Genomic DNA, 6,196 nt, shown 5'->3' with positions numbered 1-6,196 from the left:
GTGAACTCTGAGATTTCGGGATATTAGCATTGAAGGGAAATATTGTCAGGCGAGTACATTCTCCTCAGTTCTGTCTCATCTCAACAAAAATTTGAAGTGAAGGACGATAGAGCCCTTGGCATGTCATAGCACTTGGACAGACCGTGTTATAACTCTCAGGTCTCGGACAGACCATGTTATAGCTCTTAGGTCTTGAACAGACTGTGTTACAGATCTTAGACAGATCAGTGTTACAGCTCAATTATATTAAAAAACAGCAGGAAAATACATCCTCGAGGCATGAAGGCATGCCAACAAAAAGATGTGAAGAGAGAGAGGGAGAGAAAGAGAAACAGAGAACGTGTGTGCCAGAGAGAGAGAGAGAGATCCCTGGCCCTTTGGCTCCTCTTTTTATATGTCTTTCTCCTCCCCCTGGGCCTGCCCTATGTAAACTGGACTAGCCAGGAATGCTGTTTGTTCTACCTGAAGTCCTCACTCTGGTCCTCAGACCTTCCTTTATTCTAATTTCACAGGCTTTTCCCTTCCTTGTCTTTTAGCCAACACCATTCTAGACCCCTGTTTCCTATTCTAACTACCAAACATTATTTTTATTTTTAAATGACATTCTCAAATCACATTAGTTTTTACTAGTTAATATACAGTTAGTAGTATAGAAGGTTTACTTGACAAATGAGGCTAACTTTTGACACAGTTACCAGATAGGGATATGTATCAGCACCAGTTGCATGTACTTCTAATTAGATTTTGCATCTATATTTATTTTGAGTATCTCTTTTGCTTATCACCAGTGTGTTCATTTCTTCTGTCTAATTTTAATCAACATTTAGTGCTTATAATGCACATATAATGCTTTTAATACATTTTTCTCAAATAACAGATTGGTTGATATAATTGTTAGCAGTCTTCTCTTTCAAAGCACAGAAATATATATTTTTATATCATTAAGTATTACAGTCTAATCCAGAAATCGGAACATTGTGGCTATACAGCTTTTAACTTTCACTCTCACCTTACTTATTTACTTTCTTATCTAGGATGCATTTGCTCATTTCAAATTCAAAAATTTTCATGCTTCTTTGGAATATGACTTATACCACATTTCTTTTTAGAACAGAAGAAATGAGTCTATCCTTTTCTATTTCATGTCCCTTGCATATTGAGTAGAATGTGATCAAACCTATGGAAACACTGTATGTGTTTTCATCTCTTTCCTGTTCACTGTTAACATAGTAAAATGTCTGATTAAAATTCAAAAAAGAAATTGTGATTAGTACAAAATTTACTAAACACATTTACTTTCCAACATTCCTTTCTCCCTCTCTTTAAGGAGACTTATTAACATTATGCAGCATCCATGGAACATGTTATTCTGAGTATTGCCAGATTGGAGTGTAAATAACACAGAATTCTGCTTTCTAACTGGACGTTGATGTTCTTAAGTCAATAAACTACCTAGCTAACGTAAAACATGGTTTAATCTTTCTTACAGTGCTCCATAAAACCAAAGCATTTCTGTCTTCTTTGGAGGTAATTAATTCTGAAAAACATTGAATAAAAACCATGGGATAAGCTCAGAGTTTTAGGGACATCCTCAGACCCCCAGCCTAAAATCTATTTAATTACTTATATATTGCTTTCATAAAGGTAAAAGCACTTTCCCTAAAGTCTTTAATATTTAAAATGAAACAATACTAAATGAAACACTATAAACATAAGGGCAAAATTACTCTTAGGCACAAAGACTTTCTACCAGCAGATAAAAAAGGTAAATACATACATCTAATTCTCAGATAAAGTGTGAACTTCTTAAAAGTACTTCACTCAGAAAATAAATAGGGACTTCCCTGATGGTTCAGTGGTTAAGACTTCTTCTGATGAGTCGAAAATAGGTACTCAAGTAGCATCTCTTTATAACCAAGGCAGGTAAAAACTTGGATAGTTCCTATGGCAATATTAAAATGAAGTTACCAACGGAAGTGCAAAAAGCCAACAGTTGGTTTCATTTTTGTACTCTACCTAAAAGTTATGGGGGGGTCACTTTGGGCCTAAAACATGTTTGCAATTTATGGCTTCTGAAGAGAAATTAAATTGAGAATGTGAGAAGACCCTGAAATATTATTCTGAGTCTATACTGTAACAATACAAAATGAAAAAAAAATTGAAAATGGTACCATGAATTATATATTAATAATATATACAGTTATAAAAATCAATAAATTACAGATTCAAATGAGGAAAATGAATATGAAAGTTCTAAAATTGATAGTAATTACAAGAATGTAGCAATATTTCAAGTTCACTGAATATAGCCAAAGAGAATCAAAACCATGAATTGATGACTCATGTGTGTAATAGAAAAAGGGGCAAATATAAAACAATCATGGGCCTCATAATAAAGCACAGGCCCTTCTTGGGGTAAAACACTGAACAATAAGTAAAATACAGTTTCTAGCAGATTGAAAAATCATGGAATGCTTTAAGGGGAGAAAAAAAGCCAATCTAGCTACTATCCTTCTAGGTGGGACAGATACATTGATATGTTTTCCTCCCATTCCATTCAGAAGAAAATGTTTGATAGCTTGGTATGTGTGAGTTTATTTTGCCCTGCTGTATTCTACATTTTACCAGTAACCCATGCAAGACATATAAAGCACACTCATGATTCTTTGCATAGTTATTGACTATATTGCCCACACTGTACATTTCCTACCCTGTGATTCATTTATTTTACAACTGCAAAAGTTTGTATCTCTTAATCTCCTTCACCTATTTATTTTTTTCTCCATTCCCATCCTTTCTGACAACCACCTGCTTGTTCTCTGTATCTATAATTCTGTTTCTTTTTTGTTATGTTCATTCATTTGTTTACTTTTAGATTCCATGTGTAAGTGAAGTCATACAATATTTGTCTTTCTCTGACTTGTTTCATATAGCACAATTCTCTCTACATCCATACTTGTTGATCCAGAATGTTGAAGAATGACAGAATTGCAGACTTTTATGGCTAATATTCCATTGTGTATATGACATCTTTATCCATCCATCTGTTGATGGACACTTAGATTACTTCCATGTCTTGGTTGTTATAAATAATGCCGCAATGAATATATATATATATATATATATATATATATATATATAATTTTCTGGTTAGTGTTTTAATTTTCTTCATATAAATACCCAGAAGTGGAATTGCTGGATCATATGGTAGTTCTATTTTTAATATTTTGAGAAATCTCTATATCTTTTTCCATAACGGCTGTACCAATTTACATTCCCACCAATAGTACAAGGGTTTCCTTTCCTCCAAACTTATTATTTGTGGTCTTCTGACATGTGGGATTTCATTTTTTTAATTAGTGATACTGAGCATTTTTGCATGTGCCTGTTGACCATCTGTTTGCCTTCCTTGTAAAAATGGCTATTCAGATTCACTGCCCATTTTTTAAAATTCAGTTGATTTTTTTTTATGTTGAGTTTTATGAATTCTTTGTATGTTTTGGATATTAACTCCAAATCAGAGATATAATTTACAAGTAAATTCTACAATTCAGTAAGAGGTCATTTTGCTTTATTGATAATTTTCTTTTGCTGTTCAAAAGCTTTTTACTTTGAGGTTGTCCTATTTGTTTATGTTGTTTTTGTTTCCCCTGATAAAGGATACATATCCAGAAAAAATTGCAAAGACCAGTATCAAATAGTCTCCTACTCATGTTTTCTTCTTGAAGTTTTATGGTTTCATGTCTTACACTTCTGTCTCTAATAGACTTTGAATTTAATTTTGTCCATGGCATAAGAGCTGTTTCTGTTTGGTTCTTTTGCATGTAGCTGTTCATTTTTCCAAACACCATTTATTGAAGAAGCTATCTTTTCCCCAATACATATTTTTGCCTCCTTTGTCATAGAATAATTGCCCACTTCATAAATTGATCTCTCCATTCCAATCCATTAATCCATGTGTCTATTTTGATGTCAATACCAAACTGTTTTGATTACTATAGATTTGTATTATAGTTTGAAATCAAAGAACATGATATATTCAGCTTTGTTCTTCTTTCTCAGGATTGTTTTGGCTATTTGCGATCTTCTGTGTTTTCATTAAGATTTTAGAATTATTTGTTTTACTTCTGTGGAGAAGGCAACTGGCACTTTCAAATTATGTTAATCAAGAATGGGAGAAATGCATTAATATCAGTACCAATAAACAAAACATAATAACTATTAGAATCTGTGGCAAATATAGCAATGCTAAATTTCACAAAGGTAAATACATTTTTCCTACTTAAAGAAGAGGAAAGCTGTTCTTCATTAACAGTTGCCAACTGGAAAACGTGCATTTAACTTTTAATTAATCTTTTTTTTTCTTTTCCATTTAAAAGTAAAAAGAGTGCTCAAACTACAGCACAATTGCACTCATCTTTCAAGCTAGTAAAGTAATGCTCAAAATTCTTCAAGCCAGGTTCAACGATATGTGAACCGTGAACTTCCAGATGTTCAAGCTGGTTTTAGAAAATGCAGAGGAACCAGAGATCAAATTGCCAACATCTGCTGGATCATGGAAAAAGGAAGAGAGCTCCAGAATAACATCTATTTATGTTTTACTGACTATGCCAAAGCCTTTGACTGTGTGGATCACAATAAACTGTGGAAAATTTGAAAGAGATGGGAATACCAGGCCACCTGACCTGTCTCTTGAGAAACCTGTATTAAGATCATGAAGCAACAGTTAGAACTGGACATGGAACAACAGACTGGTTCCAAATAGTAAAAGGAGTACATCAAGGCTGTATATTGTCACCCTGCTTAATTAACTTATATGCATCATGAGAAATGCTGGGCTGAAGTAAGGAGAAACTGGAATCAAGATTGGCAGGAGAAATATCAATAACCTCAGATATGCAGATGATACCACCCTAATGGCAGAAAGTGAAGAAGAAATAAAGAGCCTCTTGATGAAAGTGAAAGAGGAGAGTCAAAAAGTTGGCTTAAAACTCAACATTCAGAAAACTAAGATCATGGCATCCAATCCCATCAGTTCAGCTCAGTTCCATCACTCAGTCATGTCCAACTCTTTGCGACCCCATTAATTGCAGCACGCCAGGCCTCCCTGTCCATCACCAGCTCCCTGAGTTCACTCAAACTCACGTCCATTGAGTCGGTGATGCCATCCAGCCATCTCATCCTCTGTCATCCCCTTCTCCTCCTCCCCGCAATCCCTCCCAGTCCCATCACTTTCATGGCAAATAGATGGGGAAACAGTGGAAACACTGGCAGACTTTATTTTTCTGGGCTCCAAAATCACTGCAGATGGTGACTGCAGCCATGAAATTAAAAGACGTTTACTACTTGAAAGGAAAGTGTGACCAACCTAGGCAGCATATTAAAACACAGAGACATTATTTCATCACCTAAGGTCTGTCTGCTGCTAAGTCGCTTCAGTCGTGTCCAACTCTGTGTAACCCCAGAGACGGCAGCAGCAAGATCTGTCTAGTCAAGGCTATGGTTTTTCCAGTAGTCATATATGGATGTGAGAATTCGACTATAAAGAAACCTGAGCACCGAAGAATTGATGCTTTTGAACTGTGGTGATGGAGAAGACTCTTGAGAATCCCTTGGACTGCAAGGAGATCCAACCAGCTATCCTAAAGAAAATCTCTCCTGGGTGTTCATTGGAAGGACTGACGTTGAAGCTGAAACTCCAATACTTTGGCTACCTAATTCAAAGAGCTGACTCATTTGAAAAGACGCTGATTCCAGGAAAGATTGAGGGCAGGAAGAAAAGGGAACGACAGAGGATGAGATGGTTGGATGGCATCACCAAGTCAATGGACATGGGTTTAGGTGGACTCCGACAGTTGGTGACGGATATGGAGGCCTGATGTGCTGCAGTCTCATGGGGTCGCATACAGTAGGACACAACTGAGTGACTGAACTGAAGTGAACCATTAAATACGCTATTTTTTAAATCTATCTTGACATGTATACCCAGAGTTAGAAAGCTGATAGGCCTGCCTTCTTAAAATGCCATTAAATATATTTGAGTCATTATGCTACATTTTTGACAGTAAATTTTAAGACGAATGTAGAAAATTCAAAAGGTCCATCTAGTCAAGGCTATGGTTTTTCCAATGGTCATATATGGATATGAGAATTGGACTGTGAGGAAAGCTGAGCGCTGAAGAATTGATACTTTTGA

This window comes from Capra hircus, chromosome 1 (genome assembly GCF_001704415.2).
Source record: "Capra hircus breed San Clemente chromosome 1, ASM170441v1, whole genome shotgun sequence".
Taxonomy (NCBI): domain Eukaryota; kingdom Metazoa; phylum Chordata; class Mammalia; order Artiodactyla; family Bovidae; genus Capra; species Capra hircus.
The sequence above is the reverse complement of the archived record's forward strand: the minus strand, read 5'-3'. Positions refer to the sequence as shown.